The 15,279-nt window shown below is 40.3% G+C and overlaps 1 pseudogene; it reads left to right on the forward strand.

Annotated features, from left to right (window-relative positions):
- Nucleotides 1-12,749, forward strand: part of LOC139650861 (zinc finger protein 850-like) — a 47,060-nt pseudogene extending 34,311 nt beyond the window's left edge.
- The last annotated feature ends 2,530 nt before the right edge of the window (nucleotides 12,750-15,279 follow it).

Consider the following 15,279-nt stretch of genomic DNA (forward strand, 5'->3'; position numbering starts at 1 on the left):
GCATATGTGCAGTAAATAACTCTGGGGTCTTTTTTTTTCTTTAGTTCAAGAAGCGTTTGGACCCTCCAAGTGTTGCTGATGAGCCCAGTGCACTTTTGACCATCCGGTCATCCGGGACAGTCAGAGGTGGATGACCCAGGGGAGGGGCCTGCACATGTTGCCATGGTAACTTCAATCCCCCCACATCTGTGGCAGCATTTGCCAGCTTCTAGAGCTGGAAGTCCCACCGTTGTTGCACAACAGTCAAGGTCTTCAACTCCACTTCCTGCGGAAACAGGTCGTGTGACAGCACCTAGAGCTCCACCACGCACAGGAGCAGAAACGAGGAGGAGAGCTGCAATGGCAGTGGAGGACAGGCTGCTTGCTCTCGTCCAGGACCCTCCAGCACCACCACATTACAATTTACAATTACAATTTCACATTTGGCAGATGCTTTTATCCAAAGCGACATGTGCCAAGAGAAGATGAGATGTACTATTTTGTCTTAAGCCTTGTGCCCTCCCTGAACAAAATTAGTTCTAGAGGTAGGATGCGGGCAAAACATGCACTCCTTGATACAGTGGAAAAGATTCTGGATTGGGAAGAGCAACAGTCACAAGGCCAAAGCCATCAGGGACAGTCTTCATATACTGGGCAACATGGTCAACCGCCATTTCATCCTCAGGAAGGCTTTCAGCCTATACATCAGGCCCCAACTATGTATAGTCAAACTGGACCAAGGCCCATGAGAGTACCAAGCACAAGCAGCGAGGAGCACTGGGGAGGAACATGATGAAGCGTCACGTTCTACAATTAGCTCTCAGTTCATGGAGCTGTAGCATGGTCTACTTGAAAGGTTGTGATATACATTATATAGTTAAAGTGTGAGTTTATACATGTAGCTATATTGTTGTAGTTGTTCTTATTGAGATTACTAAATATCTATGCCCACCTCCAAAGTTGTTACATTATTTATATTGTGTTGTTAACTATACGTAGTTGTGGTTGCTGGAAATGATAATTGTGTGGACATACTCTTGATAACTGTGTAATGTGTGATTTATTAATAAATGTGTAATTCAGCTTTTCATTACAATTGATTATGTCTCTTGCTTCATACCTCTGTACTTACAAAGTGGTAAGAGGGGCACTCCTATACAGGTTATGAGTTGGGATGGAGGGGTGGGGGAGAGGGTGGTTACACAATGCAGAAACAAAGCCAGCATTTTTTTCAACTGCCTTGTATGAACCCACAAAACTTAACTGCATTTCAAGTTTGATTTTTGCAAAGTGTACTGTATGAGGCAGGGTATGAGATGACATCAATACATTCAAGACAGTATAAAATACACATATACGGTACTAATAATTACGTTTTGTTACCTCAGTGTTACAGCAAGCCTTTGTTTTGGTTCGATTGAAGCTCTGAAGTGTTTTGCCTTGTAAGCTCTGTTCCAATGATAGACAGAAGATGATCCATTTGTTGTGGAGTCATCCTGAAGTAGCTGCAGTGTCGGTCAATGTCTAAAGCCAGCTCTGCAACCAGGTTATGGAAGGCCCCCTGCTGTCTTCTTTGCCGATTCAGCGGATGTACCCAAAATCTTCTCCTTCTCTGTAACCTCCGGAGTAATAAAAAGAGAGCAACCGCCTTCCTTCTATTTATAGCAGGAGCTAGTGAACAAAAACAGTGAAAATAACATAAGTAATCTGTAAAGTACTCTGTCTTTTGCAACTTCAAACTTGGCAACGCTCGGTCAACTTGTTTACATGACGTTAATAGGCAAATACGCACAGCTGAAAGCACATATGAAAATAAAATAACAGTACAAATGTAGACAGGTCATGTTTTTGTAATATTTGAAGTGGAAAATGCTTTAACTTACCCATTTTCCGAAGTATCCTACTTGATATCTCCTCAGAAAATCACGGCTGGCACGCAACCACACGGTAAAAAACCCCGCTCCGCCTCGCCTACGTGACGCGTCCGTGTCCTATGTATTAAAATTATTATAAAATTTGCTTGTCATCATCAATTCAGACAGCAGAAATGTGTGTCACGATATTAAAATATCTTCATATCATCACGATGCCCGGTTTTTGACTGGACTGTCCGGTTTTCAGATGCATTGCCCGGGTCCGGTCAGAAGGCTCGACCGGACGCTGAAATGTCCGTTCTGTCAATAATATTCTGATAATAATAATATTCATTCTGTTAATAATAATCCACGAAGCAACTCAGCAGGGCTAGCCCTGCTGAGTTGCTTCAACAAGCTAAAAGCGTTCTGATAGGCTCATGACTACAGCAGGGGTAATCTACTGTGCAAGTGCAAAGTTTTGAATGAGTATTGGACCTACGTTATGGAGAAGCGTGTGTGCGTCTGTCTGTTGTTTTCATGTTAGATTTTAACATGAAAACAATACCTTAAAAAAAAAAAAAGATTGATTTTTAATATTAATATTAAAAATACATTTTTGTGCCTTTTAATGTGTTGTCATTTTCTCCCTGTGTTACAAAAAATTGTATCAAATATCGATATTTTCCTGGGTATTGTATCAAAGTTAGAAATTCTAGTATCGTGACAACTAGGGCTGAAGGATTTTGAAGAAATATCTAATTGCGATTATTTTGACTGATATTGCAATTGCGATATGATCTGCGATATAGAGGGAATGATAATTTTTACATCATTATTCTCATTTTCATTGAAAAACATATTAAAATGATTATGGTGTGATTTTTGTGGGGATCTGTACCAAACAAAGATGTTTTCTTAAGTCTGTAGAATATGATGTGTAGGCCAGGACATCTCTGCAGCACAACAATATTTCATTTAAAATGGTATTTTGACACACATTTCCCCTTTAACAAATATTGCGCCTCCTGCTATTTGAAAATTGCAGTAGGCCATATTGCGATTTAGATAACATTTCGATTAATTGTTCAGCCCTAGTGACAACCCTATTCTTGGCCCATAACCAACCTTCATACCAAGTTTTGTGCAAATCCATGCCCAACTTTTTGAGATATCCTGCTAACAGACGGACGGACAAACAGGTGAGGGTAAAAACATTACGCTATCTCCTTGGTGGAGGTAAAGTTTCACATCAGGTCACAGCACTGAGGCGGTGCTTAAGAATTCGATCAATCAAGAATATATCAACTGATTAAATCGACAATGTAGGCTATGTGCTATTTCTCATTTTTTGCTAAAAATCATTTTCCACCACGAGGGCACAATTTAAATTTCACCGCTTATACAGAGGAAGAAGAAAGCCAAGCAAGCAGGTGAAAAGTCCAGTGGAGGAGCATTACACTCGAAAAAAACGACAGTGTTCATTGTAAACATTGTAATACAATGATGAAATACAGCACGTCTACAAGCAGAATGACAAAAACTAGAATGTCACAATAAATAGCAAATGCTGATGTCACGAGGAGTAGAAGAGAGTAGAAGAGTTTGCAGAAAAGTAAAAGTCTAGAAGTTTACACTTGGTATTTCTGTTGCTGTTATTTATTATTAGCATTGTAACTGTTATTTACTGTTAAATTATTGTAGTTGACTTAGGTTTTATTCATGATGTAAATGTGTTAATAGTATTTTGTATTTATTTATAAATATAATTTAAGCAGTTAAGAGTTAACATATTGTTTAATTTCTAATGTTGTTGTTTACGCATATTAAAGAAGGTATTGGTTCAGGCACCGGTACCATTTTAATGGTATCCTTTTTAGGGATGGGAGGATATAAGATTTTATCTTTTATTGCGATAAAAACACTCAAGATAATTTTATTTTGGTGAATTTCCATTATCGGGATAATCGTGAATATCCTCACATGAGCGTGAATATCCTCACGAGTGACTTGAAAAAGCCGTCTAGCTCACTAACGTACAGTCCTATTGATTTCCTGACGTTATTCATTTACTGTGCATTTACAACACATAACTAATTGAACCATGTGAATGCTTGGATAACAAGTTGATAGGTAGATTCTTTTTATTAATGGATTTTATTCTCTCGTGATTACCTGCTGGGCGTTGGCGAGAGTCTGAATCTATCCTTGTTTATTTTTTCACTAAAAAGGATGTTCACAAAAAAAAAGATGTGTCCTATGATGCAATAAAACTATTTGTTTCTTAACAAAATGTAATCTAAAGTGATTCTAGTATGTTTTAGTGCCATTTTAGGAGTTTTAACCATGTTTTGATGATTATCGGGATAATATCGTGAATCGCAATTATTTTCGCCAGGATAATCGTGACATGAAATCTTCATATCGTCCCATGCCTAATCATTTTAGGCATTCTGGCCCGAGCCCGAGGGGGGCCCGAGGCTGTGATAGATTCGGGCCGGGCTTCGGGCCGATTTTCACATCACTAACTCGGGCTCGAGTCGGCCCGGGCCGTTTCTTTTTCTTTTTTTTTTTTGAGCTTGGGACTTGAAATCAATAGGCATACCAATCAAAGAAACGCACAGAAGACAGTCTGCCTGGCGCGCGCACACGCCCTCCTGTCGCTTCCAAGCAAGCACTGGCCTCACGGACTAACGTTACTGTTCTGTTCTTGAGAAAATGCACTCTAGCCATGTTCTTTGGTGAAGCTTTTGATCGTACACAGCATGCGTTCTGTTTGCGTAACGGAGCAGCTCCGTTACGGTTCCGCCTGCGCTCTGCCCGTTCTGTTGCGTGTATCTATTATTTTACCTATGGGTAAGTCACCACAATTATCCAGTTTTGCTTATTGTTCTATAAACAACTGACGTTGTACTGTGAGGAACATTAATGTATCATAGAAGAGTACTTATGTCCCTTTTTATGAGTGTAGATGTACTGTTGCCAAATAGAAGCCTTTCAGTGGCTCTCCGTGGATAACTTCATCTCCAACATATTTAAGCGACATTGATTCATGTATCCTCTATTTTCCTAACTGACATGATGATAAATAACTACAATAAGCAAACTATTATTTATATACATTTATATGGCTAAAATACGGAACTGACGGACGCGTAGTAGTCCGTCAAAAATAGAAGTCATGCGTATCTCCAGAGCTGCGGCTCCGATCCTGTTAACAAGCTCAACCTTTTTCTGATAAACGTTTGAACTGACACATTTAATATTGGTAATGCTGTGGAAGTGTTTTGTATGGTGTTGATTTAATAAGCTATTCGAAATTGATCAAACACATTAGGTTTTTATGTTAAAAAAAAAATCGGGCTCGGGTCGGGCTCGGGCTGAGAATTCTCATAAGCCTTAGGGCCCGGGCCGGGCTCGGGCCTGAATGTCTGGGGCCCGGGCCGGGCTAGGGCCTAAATTTGAGGCCCGTGCAGGGCTCTACACGGTGGATCGCAGGCCGGCCAGTACGACAGAGAAAATCGACGAGACAGCAAGCGACCGACGAACGACTCCCGCGTACGGATACGGTCAGAAAATCCCTCGGGTCTCCAAGGACGTGACTCTCCTTTTCCAAAACCGAAAAGACTTAATTATTTGTATTTAAATGACCACTATTTATAGTTTTTAACAGATTGTATTTATTCGTTTTCTGTAATAAATTCTTGGCTCCTTGGTTGCCTCAGCATTGCTCCCTACCCGATCAAAAAGAACCTCCCAATTCATTTTTCCCTCTCCCCTCCATTACATGTTCATATTGTTGAGCTCCTACCTGAAGCAGTCCGAGGGCCGTGAGCCTGAGCTGCTTCTTCATCAGAGGAAGACAAAGGCTTTCCCCTGGTCGCCAAGGCCTCTATCTGACCTGCAGTCTTCTGGTTGGAGTTACTGGACGCTCTCCGCGGCGCTACAACCACCACAACCGTGCACATCTACCGTAGGGCTAACACAGTAGTAGCCTAGCATAACACATCCGAGCTAAGGCTGCACAAAGTTAGCACCGAGGACCTGGAAGAAACCCGCTGACTTTAAACGGCTAGACTGCTTATAGCTTTTAACCCGACTGCTACCACCCTGGAATGCCGAGTGGAAAACCTCTCGTCTCTCACTTAAGCACTAGAACCTCCTTGCTTCAGCATTCATCCGCCATGTTGCTTCACACGCGCTTCTTCTTCTCCTACTTTCAAACGAGAATCAGAAACGCGCTTCATCGCCATCTGCTGTTCACATCAAAAATGACGACTTGCGGTCTGATGAGGAATTGAATTGCAATCTGAGTGAAACTGAAGACATTAAACCTAAAAAAAAGTTATTACGTTTGCAAAGACTGAGTTTGGAAGCATTGAGCACTGATTTCTTTGCCTTTCACATTTTAGCACTTTTTTTTTTTTTTTTTTTAGCATTTTTAGCATATTTTGCAATTTTCAGAGTTTTGAGTTGCTATAGTATTGTTTTTTATTTGCAACTTTTTTTCTTTTTCAACTCAAACATATTGGTCCCAAGTTGTTCCCATAGGCCCGCCTCCTGACCAACCAGCTGTCTGGAGTCACCATTCCTACAGGATCCCGATAGGAACAGAAACATTTCATTCAAATCAAAGTGACAAGTAATAAAAAGAACCGAACAGGGGAAACCACTGAATGAACAGATAGTGAGAAGGGCCGTTAGCAGGGCGACTGTGTTTACAGACCGGTAGAACCACTTTGCTTTCCATCATGAGATATATCAGAGAAATCATATTTATTAGGCTACATCAGATATAATAAATGTTGTAGCATTTCCAGGCCATCGGTCCACTCTGGCTATAAAGGAGGCTTCTAACAAGCAGCAGGTATCTTATTTGACCATAGTTATCAATAGTGAATTAAATTATGGGTTAAATTATGTTGGGCCACTTATAGCACAAATACTCTGTACTGAATAGGGCATAGGCTCTAATCTGTGAAAAGATGGACTGAAACAGTTTATAGAGCCATTTTTGAAATCCATCTTTGGGCCAGGCTGAGTCTGCTGTTGGGAGACACTACGTGAGATGGGCTTACCACACTATCATATACCATACATATCTGTTATAATATACAGTTAAGTACTTCATTATGATAAAGTATTGTATGATGTACTACTTTTTTTTTTTATTAAGGAATCTTTTAGTCTTCTAATCAGCTTAATGTAAACTTTACCCACGCATTTAATCTCATAAATGTGCTAACTTTGGCTTCCTGCAGAGGGCAGCAACACGCCTAAGCGACTACAGACTGTTTCAAAGACAAAGAAGAAGTAGAAGAAGAAGAAGCATCGCGTGTAAAGCAACATGGCGGACGAATTCTGAAGAGAGAGAAAAGTAGTTTCCCACTCGGTATTCCTGGTTTATCTGTGTCTAGTCGGCTAGTTCCTGACAGCAGTCCGGGTTAAAAACTATAAAGCTGTAAGCAGTCTAGCCGTTTAAAGTCAGCGGGTTTCTTCCAGGTCCTCGGTGCTAACTTTGTGCAGTCTTAGCTCGGATGTGTTATGCTAGGCTACTACTGTGTTAGCCCTACGGTAGATGTGCACGGTCGTGCTTGTTGTAGCGCCGCGGAGAGCGTCCAGTAACTCCAACCAGAAGACTGCAGGTCAGATAGAGGCCTTGGCGACCAGGGAAAAGCCTTTGTCTTCCTCTGATGAAGAAGCAGCTCAGGCTCACGGCCCTCGGACTGCTTCAGGTAGGAGCTCAACAATATGAACACATCGACGGGACACAGTAGCTTTCTGCTACTGGCTGTAACACTTTGATTTGATAGTCTGCAGTCTGAGGAATGGAAAAACTGCTTTTAAATGAAGAAAAATTTGTTTTTCGCTACCGGTAGAGAACTGTTTAGTTTAGAGGAAAGTTACTTTTCTTCTACTAGTCACCTTGCTTCGTTACTTGCCCTAAATAGTAACTAGTTACTTTACTACGTTAGTCTTTAATGACAGTAACTCATTAGAGTACTTTAAAACGGCCTTTAAAATCTGTCTTCTAATGTCTTCACTCTTACAGTAGAGCAGAGTTACTCAAACATTTTTATTAAAGTTCCACTTATGAATTTTACAGTTCAATGGTCTGGAACAATAGAGGATTTTAGCCCTTCCCATAATGCTTTGCTTTACCAGTTGTTCAGGTGTAATGCCGAATTCTGCATGCAACTCGCGGAAGCCGCTGTCCCAGTAGTATTGCACTATTGCAAGCCAACGAAAGGGCAAACTATCTCACATTTTAACGATTGGTGAGGAGAACTGCTCTTTTATAATATTAATTACCTCGCCAGGTCTGCATTTCTACCTGCCAAATAATGCATCCCCCCTATAACTTTGATTTTGGTGACCCTAGAATTTGCAGGTGACCTGAGATAAGAGGGGGATGCATTTCCCGGCAGGTACCAATGCAGACCTGGCGAGGTAATTAATATTATAAAAGAGCAATTCTCCTCACAAATCGTTAAAATGTGAGATAGTTTCCCCTTTCGTTGGCTTGTAATTAGGGCTAGGCAATATATCGATGATATATCGATATCGTGATATGAGACTAGATATCGTCTTAGATTTTGAATATCGTGATATGGCATAAGTGTTGTCTTTTCCTGGTTTTAAAGGCTGCATTACAGTAAAGTGATGTCATTTTCGGAACTTACCAGATTGTTCTAGCTGTTCTATTATTTGCCTTTACCCACTTAGTCATTATATCCACATTACTGATGATTATTTATCAAAAATCTCATTGTCTAAATATTTGTGAAAGCACCAATCTTATTCTCTACAATATTGTCGCAATATCGTTATCGAGGTATTTTTGTCAAAAAATATTGTGATATTTGATCTAGTCCATATCGCCCAGCCCAGTTGTAAGCAGCTGTATTATTATTGCCGTTTCTATGGGCGTTCCCTCTCTTACCGACTGTCTCTGTTTGATGATGTCAGAGCTGATTGGTGGGAAGAGAAGCATCTGGCGGAGGAGGAGAGGAACGTTGTCGGCCATTTTGTCTCGGTTCAGGACAACTGTACTGAATTTGGTGTTCGCCGCTAAGGAGGAAAGATGAATTCTTCAGAAGAGGTGAGAAAAAATATCACTGTTGTAACGCTGATGTTAATCTGTTGGTAACTTTAGCCTGTTAGCTTCTCTTTTTATATCTTTATGTGATATTTGACAATACATATGATTGCTCATGGTTTTCTCTTTCTATGTAAGTAAGTGAGCTTTTTACACACAAGATAAGAAAGGAAAGCAAGAGGATAAAAGAAAGAAAATACATGAAAGACTTAAACATATATATATACATACTGTGTGTATATATATATATATAATGTATATACACATATATATATATAAAACAAACACCTTCATGATAAAAGGGCAAACCTATAACATACACGAAATCATACATGCACGCAAATTGGCATGCAAATCGTAACCAACGAAGAGACCCATACAGCCACTTTTCACAAGCCTATAAAAATGAGTTTGTTGCGTGGAGTTTTTATAACCGTTATATCCCGTTAATGACGCCACTATTTTGAAAATCACCATATGGACACATATTATAAAAAGTTAAATTAGCCACCGAGACCAAAACCTCATCGAAACAACTTTACTGACTTAATATTTTGAGTGAAAAGTTGGGTTGTGGTCCCATTGACTTGCATGGAGTTGGGCCGGGTTTGGAGTCTTTTTGGAGCCGGCATCTAGCGGACGTTAGAGGAATTGCAGCCACTTCCTTATTGGCTTCAAAATTCTCCCGTGGTTTTGGCCGCTTGTTCTAAACTTGACTGGGAGCCAATGCAGTGAGGTGAGAATAGGGGTAATGTGGGCCCTGAGGTTAGTCCTAGTTAAAAGCCTAGCTGCTACAATTTGGACCAGTTGAAACTGAGCCAAGGTTGCCTGGCTAAGGCAGGAAACTGATAGCATTGATCTAATTTTTGCGATATTCCTTAAAGCTGCACTAAGTGATTTTCTGACCACTAGAGGGTGACAGAAACCGCAACACATGTGTAACTAAAGCACAGCAAAGCTACTGGACTACAGAAGCCCCTAAGGACAAACCATGCGTTAAGGCTAATAGCTGAGCTAAACCTATGAGCTAAACATACTACTTGTATTCACTTGAGAAAAAAAAAATTTGCCCAGTCTCACTTTTCTAGATTTTAGTCCTGCTGAAGGTTACATGTCCCAAAAGACAAGTGAAGAGGTACAGTAAGTAGCAAGTTTACTAGTTTAACAAGTTTACTCGCTCACAGGTCTCCATCAGAAATATAAAGCCCAGTTTGTGAGAGGAGATTAAATCATTGAGGATAAAAGTGTTATGCAAAACTTACAGAAGTGCCAGGTTTAACCGATTGTGTGCGAATGCAGGGAACATGGATCAAATTGTCAGAACTAATTGGAGAAGGTCGACGCTTCCAAGAGACATAAGACAATATGCCTGGTCTGCTGTTCCCCTGAGAAGAAACATGAGGTAGTGTAGCGGTCCTAGAAGTAGGACGATGATGGGAAAAGGCAGGACAGAGGCTCCCTGCTGGAGATATCCGGCCTCATGCAAGAACGTTTTCGTATTCTTATCTTAAATTTCTTGTACTTTTTTCATATATGCCAGAGTGTGCCACGACAGATTCTTCAAAACTGTCGTAAATGACCTGCGTAAACATGATGAATGCCACCTGTTCTAAATGAACGCACGTTCATGAGAATTGTCAATTAGCATATTTGACATCCCAATAATAGTATATAAGGTTAGGCATCTGGCCCCATTTGTCAGGAAGCTTCATTCATAAAAATGGCATGGAAGACTAAGAAGAAGAATTCTACCACCTCTGAGATTGAAGTCCTACTATCAGAAATAAGTCAACGAAAGCATATAATATTTAATATAATTCAATAGTGGAAACCGGTGTTGTTGAGTGCCTTTTTATTCTTGTATTCTCTTATATTGTCAATATATAGGCTATTATCAATAAAGGATCCCAATACCTGGATGACTGAAAAATTATCTAATGTACTCCATTTTAAATAGTTCCATTTGTCAAACATATAACTAACCTGTATATATCTAAAGTACTGTGTGTCAAAGATAACATAACTTCAAAATATAAAGTTTGTTGCTTGCTTTTGTCTACAAGGTACAGACGAATAGAAATGAGGCCCCTTTTACAGAGAAATCTCTCTCTGTGCTGTCAGTCTCACCTGTATCTTTACATCGTTAAATTACTAGTCTTGAACAATGTTACATTATCTACTCTGGTCCAGACTGTCCCTGCTCCTCTTCAGGACGAGTCCTTTTCTTTCTTTGACATTTTTTTCAGTATTAATCTGGATTGGGGAGCAAACATTCAGAGTCAGAGTTAAAAAGGTAATATTAATATAACACTGAAGAGCAGCTAGACCTTGTGCTAATCTCGGAAACACAGCTGTATTCCGGGTAACGTTAATTGTTAGTTCTTTTCGGGAATTCAGCTGGCCGTCTTCTTGGCATAGAAAAAAAAAATCCCTCATGCCCGCATGTGTAATGGGAGGCGAACAGACGGGTCCGATGAAAGAGCGAGAGAGAGAGAGAGTGAGCGACAGAGAGAGCAAATGAGAGAGAGAGCGAGAGACAGAGAAAGGGAGCAAGAGAGAGTGGGCAGAGCCATTAGGGCGTGAGCGAATCAATGCGCTACACGCAGTTTTACAATTAAATGGTGAAAAAAAAACATTGTGGCAGTCAGTGCTGATATTGTGGTGGGCCTATGTGTGGGAAACCCTACTGTCAGTTATGATATGGTTTCATAGCTGATAGTATTATGTCAGAAGTAGTAATTAAGTGTTAAAACCCTAATTTGCTAGCTCCACTACCCGCCCTCCCTTTATAGTGTGTTTGTCTTTCTGATCTCTTTCTTTATATCTTTCTCTATGAAACAGAGAGACACCAACGGACGCAAACGTCACCGCTGTCAGCAGTGTGACAAAGCATTTACAAGACTTGACACGTTAAAGGAACATCAGAGAGTTCATACAGGAGAGAAACCTTACTCCTGTCAGCAGTGTGGGAAATCTTTCAGTCGGCCAGGTAGCCTAACAAGACACCAGCGTACCCACACTGGAGAGAAACCACTCTGCTGTGAACAATGTGGGAGGCGTTTCATTCGGTTATATAATTACAGGCGACACCAGCGTGTTCACAGTGGTGAGAAACCATACCACTGTGACCAATGTGGGAAGGATTTCTGTTATTTAACTACATACAGTTTACACCAGCGTACCCACACTGGAGAGAAACTCTACCGGTGTGACCAATGTGGGAAGAGTTTCACTCAGTCATATAATTACATACGACACCAGCGTACCCACACTGGAGAGAAACCATACTGGTGTGACCTATGTGGGAAGAGTTTCATTGAGTCAAGTAAATATAAGGCACACACGCATATCCACACTGGGGAGAAACCATACCACTGCGACCAATGTGGGAAGAGTTTCAGTTATTCAGAAAATTACAAGCGCCACCAGCGTGTTCATACTGGAGAGAAACCATACCACTGTGACCAATGTGGGAAGAGTTTCGGCGATTCAAGTACATACAGCCGACACCAGCGTATCCACACCGGAGAGAAACCATACCACTGCGACCAATGTGGGAAGAGTTTCAGTGCTTCAGATACATGCGTGCGACACCAGCGTACCCACACTGGAGAGAAACCATACTGGTGTGACCGGTGTAAGAAACATTTCTCTCGGTCATCTGACGTGAACAAGCACCGGTGCATCTAAACTGCTGAAGAGCGCCTCCACTGTCTGCAGGAGGAACAAGCTTCTCTCTGTCCAACCAGTCCAGGAAGCTCAAGTGTTCAGGTCACAACACCAAACCAGGGGCCTCATTTATAAAACTGTGCGTAATTCCACACTTAAAAGGTTCCGTTCACACATAAGAAGAAAAATGCCTACAGACAAAAATAATCAGATCTCTAAAACTGTGCATACGCATACGGCCATGCAATTTTCCCTTTAGAAATCACAATCAACTTGACATGTTGCACAGGTGCATAAGCCCCTTAACTCCCACAATTAACCATAGATGGTTAAAGAAATGCCCCGAATCAATACTGCTTGTGTAGTGAATGCAGCCAATTCATCATCGTCATCCCACATCTGGAAAGGCCCTCATGTTGTGTGAGCCTCGTCCCTGATAACAGATCAGTATATGGGGGGGGGGGGTAAAGTAGTTGGAAACTAAAGTTTTGTGCATTTGTAATGAGATTCTTCCCGCTGTAACGCTAGAAAGACTCTGCGTGCCTCATCTCCCTTCAGACCTCCGTCTGTGGTGTATGTATGGTTATTGTCTGCTGGGCATCATTCATGCACTACACATAGTTACTCCATTACATGACACTCCATATCACAACTCATTCACATATTGGCTCCTCATAATTAGCAGCTCAGCGCTCTGCAAGGCTGTGCAATGATTTATAGCTCTGTTGCTAGTGATTAATCAGTTTGTTCAGTGTTTTCAGGTGATGGTTCATATCTTCCATCATTCAATTTATGCAATTGCGTTATGTTGATTTCATCAGCATTATCTATTCATGTTGTTCATTGGCCACCACATTTCAGTCATATATCTACCTCATATGTTCTTGTTAAGTTGCAATTCACTGATTCAGTTCACTGCTTATGGAGTGTCTTAGTTAGAAATAAATCTATTCTTTCACATAAAGTCCTCTCCTGTGTTCGTTGTGTGGGTTTAGCTTGGAATTCATTCCTTCAGATGAGACCGGTTGATATTGTGTGTTATCTGCTTCCCATTCTTTAAATTCTCATTGAAACTAACTCTAAATAGTTTGATATCAGACATCATCAATAATTAGCCCACTACAACGCCCCTACTAAATGCAGTCAAAGCTAGCTACTATTTTACCACAAATCAATAATGATGTCAACTACATGTAATCTAATTTTGGGTCTGTCCCCAATATTCGCCAATGTTTAAGTAGAATATCTTTAATTGCTTTACTTTGTGGTGTATATTTAGAAACGTATACCACTGAGTAATTTTTCTTTCCTCTTTCTTGTTTTTGGCTTGGTTTTAACAGTTGATCCCTGTCAGCATTTTCTGCTCTTTTTTTTTGCCTCTTGTAACCATGTTTCAGGATATCTTCTTGTTTAAAATTTTCTCAAAAATTGGAGAAGGACTCCACCAGTCTTTCTAAGGCTGAAATGGATATGGTTTTGAATCAGGGCAAAAGTGATGGTTATTTAGATGAGAAGGAATTTAAGTATATTAAGTATTAAGTATGTTTAAGTATCTCCAAAGAGGACATCCAATAAGACCAGTACTCTACACTTTGCCCAAGATTCATAAATCTTTGACAGACCCCCCTGGCTGACCAGTGGTTTCAGGTATTGGTTCACTGACTGAAAGCCTGTCTATATATGTGGACTCTTACATCAAGCCTTTTTTTTTTACCAGCATAGTTAAAAAGACACAAATAATGTGCTAAACAAATTAAAGCAAATTGATGATGTACAGGAGACAGACATTTTAGTTACTTTGGATGTAACAAGCTTGTATACAAACATTCCACATGAAAAAGGTTTACAAGCATTGAAATTTTACCTCCGATAAGAGGAATTGTGAAGATCAGTCTCCAACAGATTTTTTGTCAAAATTAGCTTCATTTGTTCCGGAGAAAAAATATTTTAAAGTGGAAAATACATTCTATTTGCAAGTCCAGGGTACAGCCATGGGTTCGACCATGGCCCCCAACTATGCAAATTTGTTTATGGGTTATTTTGAACAAGAATCAGTGCATCATAACAACCCATATGCTGACAAAATCCGATATTATGCCAGATATATTGATTGCACAATGTTGTGGAGAGGAACAAAGGATGAACTGGATTACTATTTGAAACATCTGAACAGCCAGATTGACTCTCTAAAATTTACAATGACAAAAAGTACTTTGAGTGTAGACCTTTTGGACCTGACTATTTACAAGGAAGGTTCTAGACTGTCCACCACACTAGTTGTAAAGCCAACTGACAGTAACACCATTCTGAGGGGAGATAGTTTACATCCACAACACTCAAAGAAAGGTATTGTTGCTAGTCATTTTCTTAGACTGAAGAGAGTGTGTGAATCAGATGACTTTACAAAACAGAAGGATAAGATGATGACAAAATTTAAAACGAGAAGATATCCTGAAACATGGTTACAAGAGGCAAAATATTGCACAAGGTGATATTTTTTTATCTTGTGCGCACAAGATAAAAAAATATCACCTTTAGGGGCTCCGTACTAGAGTGCTTACAGCTTTACAGCTTTTAATCCGGACTGCTGTCAGGAACTACTAGACACAGATAAACCAGGAATACCGGGTGGGAAACTCTCTCTCTGTCTCTTCAGCATTCGTCCACCATGTCGCTTTA

The sequence above is a fragment of the Centroberyx affinis genome, unplaced genomic scaffold (assembly GCF_046629955.1).
Source record: "Centroberyx affinis isolate AG114_WGS23_722 - 3 ecotype Tasmania unplaced genomic scaffold, CSIRO-AGI_Caff_v1 ptg000113l_1, whole genome shotgun sequence".
NCBI classification, from domain to species: domain Eukaryota; kingdom Metazoa; phylum Chordata; class Actinopteri; order Beryciformes; family Berycidae; genus Centroberyx; species Centroberyx affinis.